The sequence below is a fragment of the Pristis pectinata genome, chromosome 14 (assembly GCF_009764475.1).
Source record: "Pristis pectinata isolate sPriPec2 chromosome 14, sPriPec2.1.pri, whole genome shotgun sequence".
Classification (NCBI taxonomy): Eukaryota; Metazoa; Chordata; class Chondrichthyes; order Rhinopristiformes; family Pristidae; genus Pristis; species Pristis pectinata.
Window position 1 is genome coordinate 7310144 of NC_067418.1, and position 23343 is coordinate 7333486.

Genomic DNA, 23343 nt, shown 5'->3' on the forward strand with positions numbered 1-23343 from the left:
GTGGGCATGGTATGTTGGCGCCGGAAGCACTAACAGCATTGGTGTCATTTGGATTCCCATGGTCTCCACCCCATCACCAACATGCCATTTGTTCTCCCCACCTCTCCATCTTCTCTGCAATTTAGAACATGCTTGCTTTCTCCCTTTTCTAGTTCTGATGAACGTTCACCAGTCTGAAACATTAACATAGTTTTCTCTTTCCACATGCTGCCTGAGTTGAGTACCTCCACTGTTTTCTGATATCATTTCTAAAGAGAACATGTATTTGTAGTATATGATATTAATATCATACAGAAGAAATTCCTCAAATATTTCCTGTGTTTTAGACAAGCTTTAAATATAAATATTGGTATCACTCTTTTACTTTATGCAGTAGTTGAAAAGTTAAGTTTCCTAAGGAAAAAGGACAACTTCACTCACATCAATTCCTAGTGCAGTGGGACACTTATAATAGATCAGCGTCACTGTGCCACGTAGAAATTTTCTTTAACTACCAAAACTGTAAAGCAGTAATTTCATCTGGCAAAAATGGCAGGAGGATTCACTGTAAGATGAAGAAATGATTGTTGTTCATTTTCTAATTCATTACATTAATAGCCTCTGTCGACTTTTGTTATTTTTGTGGTTTTCTCTAATAATTTGTTTTGCATTGTACATCAAAATTGTCAAGCAGGATTCTGAGTGTAGCTATTTGGATGGAAAAAAGACCCATTACTTTAGTCACTTGTGAGGAAAAATTTAGACAGTTTTGGGGGAAAAAATGTAAGCTATTTTACTGGTGACATTGTCTGCTGAAAGTTCTTTTATGCATGTGAATTATCCACAACCCACAGGCACCAAAGTCTCTTTTCCACATGGATGTCAATTGCCGACTTCTGATGCTTTGATAACACATTTATTCTACGGATGACTGGACTTGATTTTGAATGTGTTTGGAAACACGCCTGGCAGATCAGTCCATTGCTTTAAGTGATTATTCACTGTGTTGCAGTGTTTTTAATTCTACTGTAGCATTGTATTGCATCACTGGCATGTAAAATTGCTTGCACTGTATTCACAAAATCATCTGGATTTAACAGAAATTCAGTTCATATATGAAGAAAATTATATCTTCAGTGTTCAACCAACATGTTTCATGCAAGGGAATTGTGGAGTGATATTGCAGTCCTTTTGTGAAATTTAACTCTAATGTTGATTTATAGGCCACTTTTTTGTTTAGGAGTTCAATATTGCTGGGATGCTACACTCCATCCTCGAGCACTAGGATGTAAATTTGTGGTCCTCCATTTGATCAGTTACATACTACTGGGAACAAATGCTGAGTAGAGGTTAGTTAATTCTTCACAAAACCACAGGGACAGTGACTCTTATTTCTGAGTTCCTGCTTCGGAGAGTGCTGGGATTGCCAGGAAGTAGGTCTAGTTCTGTCACGATAAATAGAAAAGAAAGGTATGAGCTGGGGCAAGGGGATTAAATCATGCAAATGATAATGCTATTCAGTTTTCACTAAATAATCAAAATTAAAGGTTGAGATCAGTAACATTGAATGCCCATAAGGTTGAGAAAGAAAGACAAGAATCTCACCAGCTTGCAAAGTAGGACAAAAGTTCATTGTAATTTTTGTACAGAAGTTTGTTGAAGCATTATTATATCCCAGATTACCAGACTCTTTGAACTCGTATAAACATTAATTATGAATGGTTTCTAACACACCTCATGTTTCGCTATTCTTGGTATGTTGGTATTCTGTTGTATTGCGAGCTCAGGTGCAATGCAGAAGGTCAGAGAGAGCAGTGCTTACCTTTTCATGAAACATTAGACTTTTGTGAGTAAACTTCCTCTTTAATCAATTCCAATATTTGTCACATTAGTTTCTATGGAGGAATTATTGTGTTCAACCTTCCAAATGCATTAACTAGTTAATTAAATCAAATAATAGTGAATTTGAGTGTTATTAAAGTTAGCTTGCTTCAATACTGAAGCCTGTAGGGAGTTCAACATATTTAATTCTAGAATTAATCCAAAATTCCAGTAGAATTTTGTTACATAAATGTTCATTTTCTAAGTTATAGAGTCATAGAGAAATACAGCACAGAAACAGGCCCTTCGCCCACCAAGTCCATGCCACCATTAACCACTCACCTATACTAATCCTACATTAATGCCATTTTCGTTCTTCCCATATTCTCATCCGTTCCCCCCCCCCCGATTCCACCACTCTGCTACACACCAGGGTCAACTCACATTGGCTAATTAACCTACCAAACTGCACATCTTTTGGATGTGAGAGCAAACCAGAGAACCCGGAGAATTTGTTTCAAACAAATTATTATCTTAGTTCTTTGGATCTAGCCAAAACACACATTGTATTGAGGGTTACATTTTAACTATGTGATGTGTCTGTTTCACAAACTCTTACTTGATTATTCTAAGAGAAATCACCATAATTATGAGGTGCTTTCACTATACCAAAAACTTATGGTATGCCAGTTAATATGGTGCATGTTCTTGCACTCATGATTGCAGGTGAATGATTGTTGTGGAAGTGAAAAGATGACATAAGTGAGACAGCAGGCTGAAACTTAAAGAAAACTCGAATCTTTCAATGCCATCACCAATCAAAATAAAAATTACAGTTCTGTCATACGTTCCTAAGTATCCATTATCCTGTATCGCATAGACTTGTGTAATAACATTATAATCAGAATTACTACCAGTCTCCCCCCCAATTACTGCTTTAAATCTGTCATATTCAGGTGCTTTGAAGAAGTACAATTACAGTTAAGAATTAAGAATGCCGGTAGAGAACTGAAAGGATAAAGGAACTTATTTTCCAAATTCAGGAATTAGAAATTTCATCATCAAGGTTAAACTGGAGAAGCTAGGGCTGACTTCCTTGAAAGACAGAAAGTAGAGAGGATGTTAAGATATTCCCATTAGCAGGTGGTTCATGGACTGGACACAAGAAACAGGGAGATTTAAAGCAATGGGTACAAGATGCAGGGAGTATTTTCATTTTTCATTTCTTAGGAACTGGGTGGAACTGACGGGTCCAACAGTTAACATACATCTGTATCATATTTCACTGGGACATGGAGGGAGGCCGTTTCAGCCCATCAGCTCTATGCTGGCTCACAGAAGGATTCCATTCCCCACGGAGTTTCCCTATAATGTTCCCATCAACCCCCTCTCCTCCTGTTTTGACACCACTCCCCCATCCCCAATTCTACTAATCATGTGTACACCAGGGTAAATTAATAGTGGCCAAGTAACCTACCAATCTGCAGATTTTTGGGATGTGGGAGGAAATTGTACCGCCCAACAGAAAACCACACTGGGAAAGCATGAAAACTCTACACAGGCAGCAGTGATGTCAAAACTGAACCTGGGGTGCAAGAGCTGTGAGTCATCATTTCCACTAACTGTGCCATGTACTGTTTGCAAGTCACCACCTTGAGTGACTGCAGTCTTTCTGGTCAAGGTGCTTCCATTTGTGCTGTTGGGTAGGGAGCCCCAGGATTTAGACTCAATGACAATAAAGAAGTGGTGATATATTTCCAAGTTAGATGGTATGTGACATAAAAGGGAACATGCAGGTGGTGGTCCTGCACGTCTGATGCCTTGTCCTTGATAGAGATTGTGGATTTGTGAGGTGTTATTGGAATAACCTAGGTGAGGTGCATTATGTAGAACATATTCACTGCAGCCACAGTGCATTGGTGATGAAGAGAATAAATGCTTAGTATGGTAGATGTAGTGCCAATTGAGCAAGCTGCTTTGACCATGAAATTAATGGATTGCTGCAAAAGCCCATCTGATTCACTAATTTCCTTCAGGAAAACAATGATATTGTCAAACTCAGTCTGGGCTATTTGATTCCAAACACATTGCAATTCTATGCTGGCTCACAGAAGAATCCTTTTCCCTGCGAATTTTCCCTGTAACATTCCCATCAACTCTCCCCGATTCTACTACTCTCGTGTACAACCCACTGCGTTGACAAAACAAACAGTTCCAGGGGCATTTAGGGATCAGCAATAGATGTTAGGCTTGCCAGCAGCACCCACATCTCAAGAACGTTTAAAAAAAAGAATCTTGGAGTATTGGCTATAAATGTTTTATCATTGTACTGTGTACTTTCACAATATTTTAAGTATTAATTTCTGTTTTTAATGAGAATGATAGATCATGTTATAAGGAAGGCCATGATACTTAGAACATAGAACAGTATTGCACAGGAACAGGCCCTTTGGCCCACGAGGTTGTGCCGAACTAATTAAACACCTAACTAACCAAATCCCTTCTCCCTACACAAGGTCCATATCCCTCCATTCTCTGCACATTCTTGTGCCTCTCTAAGAGCCTCTTAAGTGCCTCTGTGTTACTTGCCTCCACTACCACCCCTGGCAGTGCATTCCAGGCACCCACCACTCTCTGTGTAAAAAGAACCTTCCACACACATCTCCTTTGAACTTACATCCCTCACCTTAAATGCATGCCCTCTAGTATTAGTGTTACGTACCAGCAACAATAGAAACACACCGAGTCATGTACAAGTGTTAAAAACTATTTTATTAATAACTACTTGTAATAATAAGAAAAGTAAAAACGTTAGATATTAAACATTAACCCCAAAACTAAACTCAAAGTGTGTGTGTGGCAAATTCCCAAACTCCAAGTCTAGGAATAGTTCTCAAAGTTCAGTTCAGCAAGTCATCAGGTGAAACGTGAGCAAAGTCTTTTGCAAAACCACCGTTGACTGAAGACAAAACGTAGAGAAAATGTAGAGAGAAATTACGAAATCCACATGTTCCACAATGGAACCCATACGACATCTCAATCACTGATGATCTCCATTGCTTTGTTCCAAAGTGTCTGCCACCCCCAAAGGCATTTGGTATGTGGCCGTGCACAGAAATACCTGTTTCCCAGTACAGGTTAACGACAAAGTGGACTCCACTTGATTGCTCCAAAAATCCATGCATGGATTGTAGTGACAGACATAGCTATTGTTCTTCATCCGTTGATACGGAGAACAGCAATCAGTGTCTCTCTCTCTCTTCTCGACTCACTGAGCAAAACCGTCAGCACGTTGTATAGTCTTGCTGTCTTGACGACACCACACACACACACACACACACACACACACACACACACACACACACACACACACACACACACACACACACACACTACTACTCTACTGTCCAGGAGCCTTAAAGGGACATTCACCAAATAGCAACGTGACCCATAACATTAGACATTTCAACCCCGGAAAAAAGATACTGGCTGTCTATCTATTCCTCTCATAATTTTATAAACTTCTGTCAGGTTTCCCCTCAGCCTCCGCTGCTCCAGGGAAAACAACCCATTTGTTTCTCCTTATAGCACATGTCCTCTAATCCAGGCAGCATCCTGGCAAACTTCTGCACCCTCTTCAAAGCCTCCATATCCTTCCTATAATGGGGCAACCAGAATTGAATGCAATACTCCAGATGCAGCCTAGCCAGAGTTTTATAAAGCTGCAACATAACCTCCTGATTCTCGAACACAATGCCTTGACTAATAAAGGCAAGCACCCTTTCCTTCTTTACCACTCTTTCACCTTGTGCAGCCACTTTCAGGGAGCTATGGACTTGGACCCCAAGATTCCTCTGTACTATTACTATTAAGGGTCCTGCCATTAACTGTGTACTGTCCCTTTACATTTGATCTCCCAATGTGCAACACCTCACACGTGGACAGATTAAACTTCATCTGCCATTTCTCTGCCCATATCTGCAACTGATGTATATCCCACTATGTCCTTTGGAAATCTTCTACACTATCCACAATACCACCAATCTTTGTATCGTCTGCAAACTTCCTAACTCACCCATCCATGTTTTCGTCCAAGTCATTTATACATATCACAAACAGCAGGGGTCCCAGTACGGATCCCTGCGTAACATCACTAATCACAGACCTCCAGCCAGAATAAGTCCCATCGACGACTATCCTCTGTCTTCTTTGGGCAAACCAGTTCTCAATTCAAAAGGCCAAGTCTCCACGGATCCCATACGCCTCAATCTTCTGAATGAACCTACAATGAGGGACCTTGTCAAAAGCCTTACTAAAAATCCATGTAGAAAACATCCACAGCTCTACCCTAATCAATCAGTTTATTCTAATTCATTCTAATTAATACTTAATTTATCCATCACAAAGACCCTGCATTCCAATTATTTGATGATAACCATTACATAGTTAACTGCAACATTTCACATGGGTGGCTGCAACATTTCATTGCCAAGACTCTCAAACAATAGCTTAATTAAATGACTTAAGTCATAGTCTGGCTTTTGCAGAGCATTATTTGATGTAATTATTGCACCAAACTGACAGCAAACAGGACTCTCACGAGTAAACAGGTACAAAAATCCCTGCACTCTGACACGATCCTCATCATGGATCTCAGCAAAGGAAAGGGAACTTGTGCTAACACTTGCAATATGTACTCTCAAAGAATTGTGGCATATCTGAGAGGGCTCATTGATTTTAATGCAAGGAAATGACTGAAAAGTTCTTCAGGTTAGAGTCCAGTATTTTAAAGAAAATTTTTAGATCAAGTATTTTTAAACTGATAACTTAAAGCTTTTACAGAATTTTTAAAAATCTCTCTGGGTTTATTAGTTTGGATTTTATGGAAGATAGACTAGGCTTCACCATGGGGAATCTCATTGGCTTGCCACTGACTACAAAATCTGCCCCGATGTGTTTTGATGGTGTAAATTGTGACTAGTGAGTGCCATAGAGATCAGTCCTGCTGCCCCAGCTTTTCACAATCTATCTCTCCCTCCCTCCCTCCCTCCCTCCCTCCCTCCCTCCCTCCCTCCCTCCCTCCCTCCCTCCCTCCCTCCCTCCCTCTCTCCCTCTCTCCCTCCCTCCCTCCCTCTCTCCCTCTCTCCCTCCCTCCCTCTCTCCCTCTCTCCCTCCCTCCCTCCCTCCCTCTCTCCCTCCCTCCCTCCCTCCCTCCCTCCCTCCCTCCCTCCATCCCTCTCTCCCTCCCTCCCTCCCTCCCTCCTCCCTCCATCCCTCCCTCTCTCCCTCCCTCCCTCCCTCTTCCTCCCTCCCTCCCTCCCTCTCTCCCTCCATCCATCCCTCTCTCACTCCATCCCTCCCTCTCTCCCTCTTCCTCCCTCCCTCCCTCTCTCCCTCCATCCCTCCCTCTCTCCCTCCCTCCCTCCCTCTCTCCCTCCCTCCCTCTCTCTCTCTGTGTGTGTGTGTGTATATATACATACATATATATATGAAGAGAGGAAATGTAATACATCCAAGTTCACCATTTCAGACAGTTGTCCATAATGCAGGGCAAAGGGGTTGAACAGAACTTACTTTAAAAGAATGGAGAGGTTAGCATTGGGATATGAATCATTGGTGATATATTTAACATAATCACATAGATTTTCCACTGCATTTCTACTATCTGGCAGCTTTAACCTTTCCAACACCTGTTTCTGCCTCAATTTTTCTTTATTTTTCATTGTCTCATTATTCTTATGCTGGAACTTCTGCCCATTATGAGTTGAAAGAAAAATCCAGCTTCCCTTTATCTTCCTTCTCTTGCTAGAAATTGAGCAGTGAATACAATTACTGAAAATATATAGAGTAAACATGCCTAAATTTCGTTGTTAACCCAGCTTTTAATTAATATGTGTGAGTGCTCTTTGTCACTTCAGAAATGGCAACTTGCATTGGCTGAAGGAACTGCATATGTCAGCAGAAGAATTGACCTCAAAAGAAAAGAGAATCTATCTAACAAAAAGGACATTGTCCTGGCTTCCTCTTTAAAAGGTGTGAGATTTGATTTGTATGAGAAATGCCAGGTGACGACTTTTCCAAACACTGAAATGTGATACAGAACTAACGCTATGCATATTTAAATTTAGATTCAGAATAGTGGTGAATTCAGTTTCATGAGCAGACACTATACCATGTGTTATGAAAACAACGCTATTACAGAGCCAGCGATCGGGGTTCGATTCCCGTCGCTGTCTGTAAGGAATTTGTACATTCTCCCGTGTCTGCGTGGGTTTCCTCCAGGTGCTCCGGTTTCCTCCCACATTCCAAAGACGTACAGGTAGGTTAATTTGGGTTTAAAATGGGCGGCACGGACTCATTGAGCCGGAAGGTCCTGTTACCACGCTGTAAATAAAATTTTTTAAAAAAGCTAATTTACAGCTAAAGAGATAGCAAAGTGCAGAACTTGCAGATGATCGGATGCAGTCTAAAAAGGGATGTCATGTTTTAGCTAGGCTTTTTACAATGTGAATTCTGCTGCTGGAAAAGTCTTGTGCTTTTGACTTGCATGCACAAGCAAAGCTCCTCATCTCACAACATAAGCAAAGCCTGTATTCGTACACCACCTCAAATGCAGTAAAATGTTGCAAGTTACTATGTGGAAGTAGTTATCAAGCTACATGTGAGGAGGATAGTAATAGATTTGAAGGAACTAGGTAGGCTGGTAGAATGGACAGATGCATGGCATCTAACACAAAAATTGTTGAGGAAATGTTGTGTTCCACTCAGAAGATTAACAGGTACAATTCTGAAAGTGGCAGATAAGGTTAAAAAGGAACTTTATAGGATCCTGTGCAATATTTGCAAACAATGCAGAAGATACAACAGCAAGGAATCTCTTGTAAGGTAAGGTAAGATTTCTTTATTAGTCACATGTACATCGAAACACAGTCAAATGCATCTTTTGCGTAGAGTGTTCCGGGGGCAGCCCGCAAGTGTCGCCATGCTTCCGGCACCAACATAGCATACCCATACGTCTTTGAAATGTGGGAGGAAACCGGAGCACCCGGAGGAAACCCACGCAGACCAGGGGAGAACTCTTATACTTGTTAAAACAGTGGTTTGTCCGTAACTCGGGCATTGTCCAATTCTGGGCACCACGGTGAATGAAAGATATGAAGGCTTTAGGATGTGGAAGAGACTTACTAGGTTGATTACGGGGATGAAGGTCTTTACTTATCTGGATGGACTGGAGAAGCTGAGGTTGTTCTCCCCAGGTTTGAATTTGGTAGAGGTACTTAATCTCGTGAGGCAGGGAGTCGACAGAGGAAAACTGTTCTCATTGTCAAAGGGTCAAGAATGAGAAGACATAGAATGGTAATAGGCAAAAAAAACCAAAAGCGATGCAAGGAAAACTTTTTTGACAGTGTATGGCCAAAATCTAGAGTGCACTGCCAGGGAGAGTAGGGTGGCCAATTCAATTGTGGTGCTCAATAGGAAGTGGATAAATAATGCTCAAAGGGGAATGACCTCCTGATGTGCAATAACCTTGGAAATTTGAAATAAAAACTAAAAATGCTAGAAATACTCAACAGGTCTGATGAAAGGTCATTTACGTGAGATATTAACTCCATTTTTTTCTCTCCATAGTTGCTGCCTGACTTGAGTATTATCAGCATTTTTCTGTTTTTATTTGTCACTGTTGTGTGAAATACTGCCTTGTGTCCTGTATTGGGAAATAAAGGGTGAAATCACAATCAAAGCCTTCACTGTACTTTTCATCTGCCATGGGTTATATGAGAAATAGAAGCATATGTAGGTCCTGTTTCTCTGAGCCTGCTCTACTGTCAGTAGGATCATGGCCAGGATGATCCATGTCTCAGTTCCAGTTCTTGCCTATTCTGCATTATATTTTTTATTTATAACATACCATAAATAAAAGAGTGCATTTATGTGATGCATGTCATGTCCCTTTCAGAACTTCCCAAAGCAAATGAAATACTTCCACTTTAGTTACTATTGTGGAAAATACCACACCCAACATGTACACGGCAAATTCCCACTAACAGCAGTGTGATAATGGCCAGATAATCTGTTTTAGAAACATTGATTGCAGGATAGATATTGGCCAGAATACTGGACTAACTCCCATGTTGTTCTTTGAAATAGTGCAGCGATACCTTGCCCTAAATCCTCATTTTAACAGCTCAGTCAAAAGGTAGCACCTCTATTATTGTAACAATCCATCATTCCTGCTATATATTGAGTGCTACTAGCTGAACCAAGGGCATAAAAGTGCCACAACTTCACATGTTCCACTGCAGAAACAATTTTCATTTACATGAAGTGTCTTTAACATAGCAAGAGTGTTCCAAGGTGCTAGACAGCCACAAGGAAATATTAGGACCCCTAAATGCTCCCATTCACTCATTGACCAGATGACCTTGTTTACATTTTATCCCTATGGTCACCCTGGTTTCACCCTATCAGAGACATCCCCCCGCAGTACCCTCGCTTCAGCTTAACTAGCTTCTTTTCTCTCCTTCCCAGTTCTGACAAAGGATCTTCGACCTGAAATCTGAACTCTTGTTTCTCTTCCACAGAAACAGCCTGAACTGCTGAGTATCTCTTGCATTTTCTGTTTTTATTTCAGATTTCCAGCATCTGCAGGTTTTTTTTGATTTTCAAAAGTTAGGGCAGATGACTGAGGTAGATTTTAAGGATACTCTTAAAAGAGATTGTGAGGTGAATGAGGGAATGCCACAGCAGCTGAAGGCACAGTGACGGAACAAGTTCATTCAGATGTTCAAATGAGCATAATTGGAGTAGTGCAGATATCTTACAAGGTTATGGGGCTGGAGGAGATTAAAGAAACAGTGATTCAATGTTGAACTTCAAAAAACAAGGATGAGTTTTACTGTCAAGTTGCTGCTAATGTGGGAATTGGTGTAAGTCAACAAACACGGGTTGGAATTGGTATTGGTTTATTATTGTCACATATACAGTGAAAAACATGTCTTGCATGCGGTTCATACAGATCAATTCATTACAACAGTGCATCGAGGTAGTACCAGGTAAAACAATAACAGAATGCAGAATAAAGTGCAACAGCTACAGTGAAGGTGCAGTACAGGTAGACAATAAGGTGCAAGGTCATAACAAGGTAGATTGTGAGGTCAAGAGTCCATCTTATTGTACTAGGGAACCATTCCATAGTCTTACACCAGCGGGATAGAATCTATCCTTGGAGTCTGGTGGTACCTGCTTTCAGGCTTTTGTACCTTCTGTCCGATGGGAGAGGAGAGAAGAGAAAATGTCCTGGGTGGGTGGGGTCTTTGATTATGCTGGCTGCTTTACCAAGGCAGCGAGGAGTATAGACAGAGTCCATGGAGGGGAGGCTGGTTTCCGTGATGTGCTGGGGTGTGTACACAACTCTCTGCAGTTTCTTGGAGTCACGGGCAGAGCAGTTCCCATACCAAACCATGATGCATCCAGGGAGGATACTTTCTACGGTGCATTGATAAAAATTGGTGAGGGTTGATGGGGACATGCTAAATTTCTTTTATCTCCCAAGGGATTGGAAGCGCTGGTGAGCTTTCTTGGCCGTGGTGTCTACATGGTGGACCAGGACAGGTTTTTGGTGATGTTCACTCCTAGGAACTTGAAGCTCTCAACCCTCTTGACCTCAGCACCATTGATGTAGACAGGTGCATGTGCACTGCCTCCCTTCCTGAAGTCAATAACCAGCTCTTTTGTTGACATTGAGGGAAAGGTTGTTGTTATGACACCACGTCACTAAGTTCTCCACCTCCTTCCTGTACTCCAACTCATCGTTATTTGAGATACGGCCCACTACGGCGGTATCATCTGCAAACTTGTAGACAGAGTTAGAGCAGAATCTGGTCACACAGTCATGAGAGTATAGAGAGTAGGGGGCTGAGGACACAGCCTTGTGGGACACCAGTGTTGAGAATAATCATGGTGGAGATGTTGCTGCCTATCCTTACTGATTGTGGTCTGTTGTCAGGAAGTCAAGGATCCAGTTGCAAAGGGAAGTGTTGAGTCCCAGGTCCTGGAGTTTGGTGATGAGTTTGGTTGGGGCTTAATGTTACTCTGTGTGCATTAGGACCTAGAAAGCACAACTTTGGACGGCCTCTAGTTTATGAAGAGTAAAACAATGTCAGAAACTAGGAATGTGTTGGACGTTGTCCTGGTTTCCTCTTTAATAACAACAGAGATGAAAATATGATGCCAGCTTACAGTATGTCAACTTATTATCAGTTGTGTTTGACTAGCTAATTGCAACATTGAATTACTTAGCCATTAAATAAACTTCTCCATCAGTAATTTAAACATTGGTACATTTTGTTCTGATACACCTTTAAATTATGTGCAAGGAAAAATGAATGTACAATGTGGTTGATTTTGCCCTATGAACTGGGCTAGCAAGGCACTCAGTTGTACCATAGTTGCCAGATTAAAACAGAGAAAGAGTAAGACTGAGCACCAAGCACTGAATTCAGACAAGGTGAAGCTCTTCCCTGCCCAATCAATCTTCCAAATTCCTCTTCACAGACATTTGGGGATTTGTGTCTAAATTGGGAAAGTTGTTCCACAGACAAGCCAAACAATAGTCTGACAAATTTATCCCCACCGAATTATACCTTACAGATGACTATTATCCATAGACATGGAAGGCCAATCCAGAGACCATCACTGAAATACCACAAGGCAGTTGTGGAATATAAATTCAGTTAATAACGTGCAATTTGGAAAAAGACCAAATTGCACATTATAAGAATGGCAATGAGAACCAGAAAAAGTACTGGATTGTGCAAAAACTCATCTGGTTAACTAGTGACCCTCAGGGATGGAAATCTGCTATCAATACCTGGTCTGGTCGGTACGTGACTCAAATCCTCCCCATGTGGTTGACTCTTAAATGTCCTTTGAAGTAGCCAAACAAGCTAAACAGTTATGGTTCCATTTAAAATGGGAAGTAATAAAACTGAGTGGACCACCCAGGCATCAAATTCAGACATGGCAGTGTAACTCTCAGACCAGTCAACTGTACAAAGTCCTCCTCAGAAACATCTGGGGATTGGTGTAAGAATTAGGAGAGCTATTTCACGGATCAGTCAAGCACAAGCCTGACGTAGTTGTATTGCCAGGATCGTATGCCTGATCATCCATCACAATCCCTGCATGAGTTTTGTCCATCCAACAAAACAGTTCCACCAGAGTAGCCACGGAGTGGTATACAAGCAGGAGGAAATAGCTTGTCCTCAGTGTTGATCTGGACCTCATGAAGTCTTTTGGCAACAGATCAAACATGGGCAAGGAAACCTCCTAACTGCACTCTACCAGCTGATGAATCAGTGCTCCTCTATGTTGAACAGCTTCAATGTCTGTCCCCAAAATTAACCTGAAACTCAACTGCACCAGCCACATAAATACCATGGCTACAAGACCAGCTCAAGGCTGGGTATCCTGTAGCAAGTGACTCACTTCTTGATTTCCCCAAAGCCTTTCCACAACGTAAAGGCCAAGTCAGAAATGTGATGGAATACTCTCTACTTGTCTCGATGAGTTCAGTACCAATAACCCAAGAAGCTTGATGTAATCTAGGACACAACAGCCTGTTTGATTAAATGAAGCACTGGAAACAGCAAGACTACAAATTATATTCTGGGTGGGGGAATCTTAATGTCTATTGTGAAGGGTAGCTTGGTAGCCCTGCCACTAACCAAGGTAACTTAGTCCTGAAGGACATTACCTGCCACAGATCTAATCTTGAAGTCCTGGATGAACGAACTTGAGTGGTAAGACTACTCCATCCTCACCAGTTTGTCTGTGGAAGATGCAATTATCCATGATAACGTTTGTAGAAGTTATCACTGCACAGTCCACATGGAGACAAAGTTACACATTTACACCAAGGATACCCTCTGTGTTATATGGCAGAAGTTTTCAACCTGTGGTCCACGGACCCCTGCTGCGGGTTGCCAGGTGGTCCGCGAGCAAGCCAAGAAAAAAATGGAAAAGCGACCTGTTACAAAGATGTAGCTTACTTGCTTGCTCCAGTTTTCCACTATTCAGAAAATCTCATCTGGTTAACTAGCCATAACTATTCTATCTGTTATAGGTGACAATCTTAGAGACTTAGACGGTGTTCCCTTCTGGTAAGCTGCCGCTTAATATTCAATTTGTGTAGTCAGTAGTGTTCACTACTCACTACTATTCTGTTGTGCACTATAGTGTCAGCGAGACTGAGAGACGTCGTTGGTGTGCCTTAATAATATTGCTTACTTACCGTGCATTTACGCCACAGTGACGCACTGTTAAACGAAAAGTGCACAAGCGTGTAAATTTTAGATTAGTTTTGATAATTTTGTTTATCAGTAATAGTAATTAAACTGTCCGGCGTGTATTGCTGAGTGTGGAGAAATTTCTGAAGAGAAAAGTTGACCAGAAACAGGAAGATTCTGATGACGAAGGGGATAAGGGTGACTGAAAGAGAAAACAATGCAAGTATGATCCAGAATACATTTCATATGGCTTCATCGCAGTGGGGACAAATGCGGACCAACCTCTCTGTGTTGTGTGTTGGCAAACACTGTCCAACAATGCAATGAAACCAGCAAAATTGAAGCACCATTTAACAGCAGTGCATCCAGTTATTGCCAGTAAGCCGAAGGAATATTTTGAGCGGCAAAAGAAGCTGTACCTCAAGCAGAAAGGCAAAATGACAGCCTGCGCCACTGTAAATGAGAAGGCTCTTCATGCTTCATATTTGGTAACATTACGAATAGCACGTTCCAGAATACCTCACACAATTGGAGAAGAGCTTATACTGCCTGCAGCAGTAGATATGTGCGAAGTTGTACTGGAAAAAGAATCCAGTCAAAAACTGAAAGCCATTCCACTGTCTGATAACACAGTAAGCAGAAGAATTGGCAATATGGCAGAAGATATACAGAGCCAGCTGATAGCACGTCGTCAGCAAGTCAGATTTGCGATTCAGCTTGATGAAAGTACTGATGTTGCCAGTGCTGTGCAGTTGTTGGTTTATGTTCGATATTGCTGGGAAGGAGAGGCTTTGGAAGACTTTTTGTTTTGCAAGGCGCTCCCAGGGCGTTCAACCGGTGAAGAACTTTTCCGTGTGCTTGACACTTTTTTTTGTACAATCGGCATTGGCGTGGACACTGTATTGGAGTATGCACGGATGGTGCTGCTGCAATGACGGGACGGAAGTCGGGTCTAGTCGCACGAGTGAAAGAAGTAGCTCCACCTGTAGCAGCGACCCACTGCATGATTCACCGTGAGGCTTTGGCTGCAAAGGATATGGATGAAAATCTTGCGGATGTGTTTTCCACGTGCATTAAAATCATTAACTTTATCAAAGCCATGCCGCTCAATCATCATTTGTTTGAAAATATATGCCGTGAAATGGAAGCCGAGCGTAAGCATTTGTTGCTACATACAGAAGTCAGATGGCTGTCACGAGGCCATGTTGTGCAGCATGTATATGAATTGCGAGATGAACTGCTCATTTTTCTAAATGAGCATAACGGATCATTGGCACAGTTCTTGACAGATGAGACGTGGGTGGCCAGATTAGCTTATCTTGCAGATATTTTCAACATTTTGAACAGCTGAAATCTATCATTGCAAGGACCTGGCTCAAATGTTCTGAAAACGCATGACAAAATCAATGCCTTCCAGAAAAAACTCCGTATCTAGAAGTGAAGATGTGAGCAAGGTGTCTATGATATGTTTCCATTGCTGGCTGACTTTCTGATGGTGAACGAGACTAAGACAGAGGCCATTGTGAGCCCCATTTTGAACCATATTCAACAACTGTCACTTTATTTCCATGAGTATTTTGGCGACGATGACACGAGCATATTTGATTGGATTCGAAATCCATTTGAATTCATGCTTACTGATTTAACTGGACGTGAACAAGAAGAATTGGCTGAACTGTCATCTGACAGGACTTTGCGCTTGCAGTTCAACCGAATGTCACTGTTGTCATTCTGGTAGCATGTTCCCAGGAGTATCCACTGCTGTCCGGCAAAGCCGTCAATGTTCTGTTACCATGTGCAACCACTTGTGCGAAATAGCATTCTCTGCAGTCACTGCCATGAAAACCAACTACAGATCAAGACTGAATATTGAGGATGACATAGGTGTATGTTTGTCGCACATAGGTTTGGACAAACTCTGCAGTGCAAAACAGGCACAACCTTCACATTGAACTGAACACTGAAAGTCACCGCTGGTAATTATCGGTGATTGAAATAGTCACTATTTCAATAGGGCCTATGTGCAGTAATTTAAGTGTTGTATGCATGAATTATCGATTGTTTGATTTGTGGGCTTTGGGGGTCCACTATCTAACAAGGACATGTTCTGGGGGTCCACAGCATGAAAAAGGTTGAAAACCACTGTTATATGGCACTACTGTTATTACTAAATGAGATAGATTCACAACAGATCTTGCAACAAAAATATACATCATTGTTTGTAACCTTGTAGTCTGACATAGCCTTCACTCTCCCATTATTATGAAACCTGAAGATCGGCCCTATTTCAATAACTCCGGAAAGGCATGTTGGAAGCAGCACCTGGCATACCTAAAAATAAGGTGACAACCTGGTGAAGCTGCACCACAGGACTAAATGTGTGCTAAATAGCAAAAACAGCATGCAATCATGCAACCAATGGATTGAATCAAAGTTTTAGCAGTTCTGCTGCATCTAGTCCTGTTTACCAGTAGATAATTAAACAGCAAATGAGAGAAGGAATTCCAAGAATGTCCCCATACTTGACAAAAAATACGTGAATGCCAAAGACAAACAGCTTCAACCATGTTCAGCCAGAAGTGCAGAGTGGATGAGGAAGCATCCCTGCTTCCTCCTGTGATCCTCATCATCAATAATACCAGTATTTAGCCAATTTGATTCATTCCATGTGAGATCAAGAAAAGGCTGAGAGCACTGGATACAGCAAAGGCCGTGGGACTAGGCATCATCCCGGCTGTGGTACTGAAGATATGTGCTCCAAAAATAACTGTGCTTTGAGCCAAGCTATTCTATTACAGTGTAGCGGCCTGTACTTACAAGACTCAAACTGCCATCGGTGGCCGTGGGCAGACCGCGGGGCGGGCCTTCCAGCAGGATCCTGATGTCACGTCCACCAGAGAGGCTCTCGGGTATCTTGGTGCGCGCGCACGTTTTGCTTCACACAGTAAAGTGTGCTCCGATTCAGCCACAACGTCTCCGAGTTATCCTTTCGGGAACGCGTCGTGTTCGGCTACAACAGTTACAAAACTGGCATCTACTTGACACTGCAGAAAATTGCCCAGGTACCTCCTGTTAACAAAAAGCAGAAAAATCCAATCTGGCTAATTACCACCCAGTCAATCTGCTGTCACCTTTCTTCACTTAGTTGATAGTCTTTGACAGTGTTATCAAGCTGTACTTAGTCACTAATAACAAGCTCACCAATGCCCTGTTTGAATTTCAGTAGGACCTCTCATTGCAGCCTTGATGAAAACATAGATCAAAGAGCTGAATTCCATGGGTGGAGTTAGAGTGACTACCCTTGACATCAACGCAGCATTTGACCTAGTATGGCATCAAGGAACCCTAGTAAAACTGGACATCAAGGGGAAAGTACTCCAGTGGTTAGAATAACACATGGCACTAAGGAAGGTGGTTTTGGTTGTTAGTCAAGTATCCTAGCCCTGGATATCACTGCAGGAGTTCCTTAGGTCAGTGTCCAGGACCCAACTATCTTCAGTTGCTGCATCAATGAACTTCCTTCCATTATAAGGTCAGAAGTCAGGTCGTTGACTGAGAATTGCACATTGTTCATTTCCTTTTGCATTTGTTCAGCAAATGACGCAGTCCACACCTGCATTCAGCAAGACTTAGGCAATGTTTGGGCCTGAACTGATAAGTAGCAAATATATTCACACCACATGTACCAGACAGTGACTAACCATTTCCGGTAAAGCTATGTTTAACCACCTACCCTGGATATTCAATTACCATCGTCGAGCCCCCGCCATCAATATTCTGGGGGTCATTATTGACCAGAAACTCAACTGGACCAGCCGTAAAAATACTGTGGCTGAAGCAGCAGTTCAAACACTGGGTATCCTGTGGCAAGTGACTCTCCTGGACCCCAGAGTCTTTCCATCATCTATCAGGCATGAGTCAGGAGCTTGGTGAAATACTCTCCACTTGCCTGGATATTCTAACAGCACTCAAGCAACTCAACAAAATCCAGAATGAAGCAGCCTCCTTTATTAGTACCAATCCACCAGCCTAAACATTATGCATTCCACCACTGGTGTATAGTAACTGCAACGTCCACAACATCTACCATTTACAAAATGAACAGCAGTTACTTGCCCAGGCTGTTCTGACACACCTCCCAGGTCTGCAGCACTTATTGGCAAGGACAATAGGAAACATCACCATCTGCAGTTTCCCCTTCAGTTACATTCCAACCTGAGAGACAAGAGAGACTGCAGATGTTGGAATCCAAAGCAAAAAACCAACTGCTGGAGGAACTCAGTGAAGGCAAAGTGATGGTTGACGTTTCCCACACTCCCCGTGTTCCTTTCCCACTCCTACCATTCTACCTTCATTCTCTCTCCTTTTCTGTATTAATATAATTAGTCACATTAACCTATTGCATAGAGGACGTTTGCTTTATTGATCAATCTTAGACCCATTTTGTTTTTTTTAATGAGTCCAAAATTTTATATTAATGTGCCCAAAATTGATCAATTCGTGTTTAGTAATGATTCTGAAACTCTGGAAATAAAATTCCTCAGAATACAGCTAAACGTGTTGTAAACTTGTACTTGAACTGGAATTTTTTTGATCCCATTTTATGTAAATAGCAACTTGTTGAATTGGCTATTTTTAGAAAAACCTTGAAAATGAAAGTACTTCTGCATTCAGGTATACCTGTACAACCAAGCCTCAGTAGGCAGCACTGAAAACAATGAAAAAGCTGTTTTTATATAGGACCTTTTGTGCCCCCTTTTGGTGTCCCTAAGTGCTCTGAAGTATATTTACAGTAGTAGAATGGGAAACATGGCAGCCAACTTACGCCTAGCAAGCTCCCACAAACATTAATTCAAAAATGACCAGATAATCTGTTTTGGTGAACTTACAATTAAAGAATACTTGCACAACCACTTCACCTGAAAATTTTTTACATCCATCTGAGATGAAAATGGGACCTCCATTTAATATCTCACTTGAAAGATGCCACATCCACCAGTGCAGCTCTAGAGTCAGCCTAGATTTTGAGTCTCTTGGTTTCTGAATCAGCAGATCATGAGGTCATGCACTGTCAGTGATTTCAGCGAAAAATCTACGCTGGCAGTCCTGTGCAGTACTGAGGTAGTGCTGCATTATTGGTACTATTGTCATTTGGATGCAACATTAAACTAAGACTCCATCCACCCTCTTGGTTGGATACAGTAGATCCCATCATAACTATGTCAAATAATTAACCCTCATTCAACAGCACCAAAAACATAATATTTGGTCATTAATCACTTTGCTGTTTGTGGAATCTTCCTGTGTGCAGATTGGTTGCCATAATTCCTGTATTACAATAATGACTACATTTACAAATAGCATTTAATTGCCCGTAAAGCACTTTGCAATGCCCTGAGATCATAAAAGCTGCTATGTAAATGTACAATTTTTTTTAAACTTTCCAAGTTGCTGTGTTGACTTACTACTCTTTGTTTTTTTTTTGCTGCATCATTAGGCATGTGCCCAAGCTTTTCTAATCCATGCCAGTTTTTTAGTATGAATGATTGACAAAGGGTTTGGTACCCAGTCAAGTCCCAGTATACACGTTTATTGTAGCAGATAAAGCTGCCAATCTCCTTCATTCACAGATCTCTGGAGTTCTACAGCTTTTGCTCAGTAATTTATTTTTAATTTGGGCAGAGAGCCAACCTCCTACCAGGTCACTGTGGTTCCTGCACTAAGCAATTGCATTACACAATGATAACTCAGACAGGCTCAAACACACTCACAGACTTGCACATTAATGTTTGATCTATTTTTCCTCTTCCCTGCGCCAAACTGCATGGCCTTCATTATTTGTGTTCTTTGCTACTGCCAGACCGAGATGAGGTGCTGCGTACTGGAGAACTGGTGGAGCAACGTGTGTGCTGCCATAGCCCTCAGGTTTTCAAAAGATGCAGTAGAACAGCAATAATAAAGTAAAACATACTTGTATACTATTTGATCATCTTTCTTATGGCTATCCTAAACTTTTACCTATGCAATTATAGGCATGACGTTTCTGAGTCGCTTTTCTTCTCCACTCCCTCAGAGCCCCAATTCCCCCCCCCCCCAAGGTTCTTTGCTTAGCTTCAATTTCTCCCTCATTTAGTTGCTGAATGTTGAGATTTGCAAAAAAAAAGAGCTGCTTCTGCAAGTACGTTATTAATTAACCAGATCCAGCTCTTTTGAGTTCTCCACTGCTTGTGTATTCTGTTCATCAGTGAGGCAGTTTCTCCCACTTAAACATTGGAGAAGCCAACCTCCACCTTCTAAGCATTTTATTTTATGTAGAACAGTACAGCACAGGAACAGGCTCTTTGGCCCACAATGTCTGTGCCGAGCATGATGCCAAATTAAGCTAATTCCATCTGCCTGCTCATGATCCACATTTCTCTATTCTTTGCATATTCATCTGTCTATCTAAAAGCCTCTTAAACTCCATCATAAACACTATGGTATCAACTTCCACCACTACCCCCGGCAGCCCGTTCCAGGCACCTACCACTCTGTGTAAAAAAAACCTGTCCTGCACATCTCCTTTGAACTTTCCACCTCTCACCTTAAATGTATGTCCCCTAGTATTTGATATTTCTACCATTGATGTGTGTCCACCTGGCTCACACCATCTATTTTATATGACCTCATGTAAACCCTCACTTTTTGAACCATTTGAGCTCTCCTGCTCCTCTTCTCCTCCCCAAAGCCTCCGCCTAGTTCCTAAATTGTGGAGTCCCAAATCGGGAAAAAAAAACCTAGCCTGGTGAGGATGAAGTAGTGAACAGATGAGGAAGATGAGGGCGACGTTTAGTCAGCAAGTTGTTACAATCTCAAATACAGTGCGGGAGTGTAAAATACATTTAGAGAATTATACTTCCTTTACCTAGATCCTAGACTGAAGTACATTGACTGAGGAGCCTGGTCCTTAGTTCCCATTTCTAATAGCTCTAACCTGTGAATTAAATTCCTTCCTGACCTTGTCCTTTCCTACTTCTGCAGCTTCCTCTTGTTTTCCAATGATCCATAACTCTCTAGTTCTTCTGATTCTGCTCAATTCTTTTCCTCCCCCAACTTCCTTGTCCAACACAAATGGCAACCATGCCCTCAGCTGCTAAGATCCCTATGCTGTGTAATTTTTGCAAAATATCTGCATGATTTAATCAATGGAACCAACTTTTGGAAGCTGAGTACAACATACGTATGCTACTATATTGTGTACTCAGTGTTTGCAACTGATGATATATTTCCACCATAATATGTCTTCACCTCTTTCCTCCATGAAGATCTTGATTGAAACTCAACAACTGACATTTACGGTGAACTTTGCAATTCTTCTAATAGCTCTTTATCTTATTTTCTATTTTGTCTAATTTTGGGATGATTTCAATGTGAAAGTTGTTATTTTTTGTACAATAATTTGAATAGTGGTGCACTGATTGAATATAGAACTAAATGTTGCTGCTATTTTAAGCCCAGGATCCAACAGTTGCCAGTTTGTCTGCTTTGATTTTAATTGAGGGAGGAATATAGGCCAGGATACAAGGGGAACTTTGTGCTGTATGAATCATCCGATGTAATCCTTACTGTCCAGTTGCACCTCTGAAATAGTCAACTGCCAAATGATTAATTCAAGCAACTGTGTCTTTAACAGTGAAAAGCTGCTGTAACACTACAGCACCATCAGATACAGATGAGCTGAATCACCTGATGGTGAACTGAAACCCACAATCTGTTGATTGAGTACTGTTAAAGAAGCTATGGTAATAACATTGCTAAATTCATCAGTATACAGCTTGAAAAAGCAATTTAATCACAGCTTGCAACAAATGTGAATACAACACATATGGAGTATGCCTTTTTCACCGGTTTGCGCTTTTTGGCCCCAACTCTTGTGTAGCTGCCAGTTCAGACACTTCCTCACTTATACTTCTTTGCTGATACTATCACTATATTTGTTGGGGTGGAGGGGATATCTGATTTGCTTATACTTTGCAGAAGCTGTCTTCCCTCCATCCTTATGTTAAAAGCCAGAGTATCCAGGTAAACCTGCCTTTCCTGAAGGAGGAGGAGATCCACATTAGAAAACATTCACTGTTGCCATAAGCAGATGTCTTTTTAAGGGCTGGCAGTTGCAAATATTATAAAAATCCTCATATCTTTTTGATTCTGGGCTATAATTCCTGCCTCACTCTTGACAATGGAGCCTACCACTATCCTTCCAGAAGCTTGTATGTGTGTTTTCCCTAGGTATGCCAACTTCCAAATTCATGCCAAATTCCAGTGAATCCAGGACTGAAATCTAGTGTCTCCCCTTGACTGCCCACTACTACTTGTCCATGGTCTTTCCTAGATATTGGAAGGAGGACACCAAAAAATCCTAATCTAAGAACTGCTGAAGTTGCAACTTTAGAGCAACTTTAAAACAACTTTAGAGTTGCAACTAAAATTATCAAATAATTCAAAGCTTTCTATAAAAAATTTTTAAGCACCATGTATATTATGAGCTAATATTTAATTTAAAGATAAAATCATTCTACTGATATTTTGAAATTGAATTGCAGTTCTACTGTAAGCTTGAATTTCAAGACTGATGAACAGCTAGTTACTGAGTAAACTGGATGCAAAATAACTTGGAGCAGAAAACTGCAGATGTTGGAAATGTGCAAAAGAAATGAGAAAATTTTGGAAGTATGCAGCAGGCCAAGCAGCATCAGTGAGGAAAAAAAAAGCAGATGACATTTCACGTCAAGGACATTATATCAGAATGAAAAAAATGAGAAGACAAGCAAGTTTTAAGTTGCAGTGAGGGGAGGGTGTAGAGAACAGAGGTAATGCATATGGTAGGATACAGATCAAGCTTGTCAAAATGATTACTTTAAAATCCAGCAGTTGGAGACAATTAGGAAATATGAAACAGGAAAGAACAGCTATATCCGGTGAAAAAAGGGGTAAGTTACCTGAAATTGCTAAATTCAGTATTAAGTTCCAATTGCTGTAACATACCAGACAAAGGATGAGGTGATGTTCTCTGAGCTTATGTTAAAGCAATGTAGCAGTCCAAAGAGAAAGGTCGGATGGGGATGGGACAGGGAATGAAAGTGACAGGAGGCCTTTGAGCAGAGATGTTCCACAAAGTAGTCACCCAATCTGTGTTTGGTTTCTCCAATGCAGAGAAGTCCACATTGGAAGAAGTGCAGTGAACTGCTATGTCACTGGAAGGACTGTTTGGGTTCCT

The 23343-nt window shown here is 41.4% G+C and overlaps 1 protein-coding gene across 1 annotated transcript in view; it reads left to right on the top strand.

The window, feature by feature from the left end:
* Positions 1–23343, top strand: part of elp4 (elongator acetyltransferase complex subunit 4) — a 192165-nt gene that overhangs the window by 6258 nt on the left and 162564 nt on the right. The window lies entirely within an intron of this gene.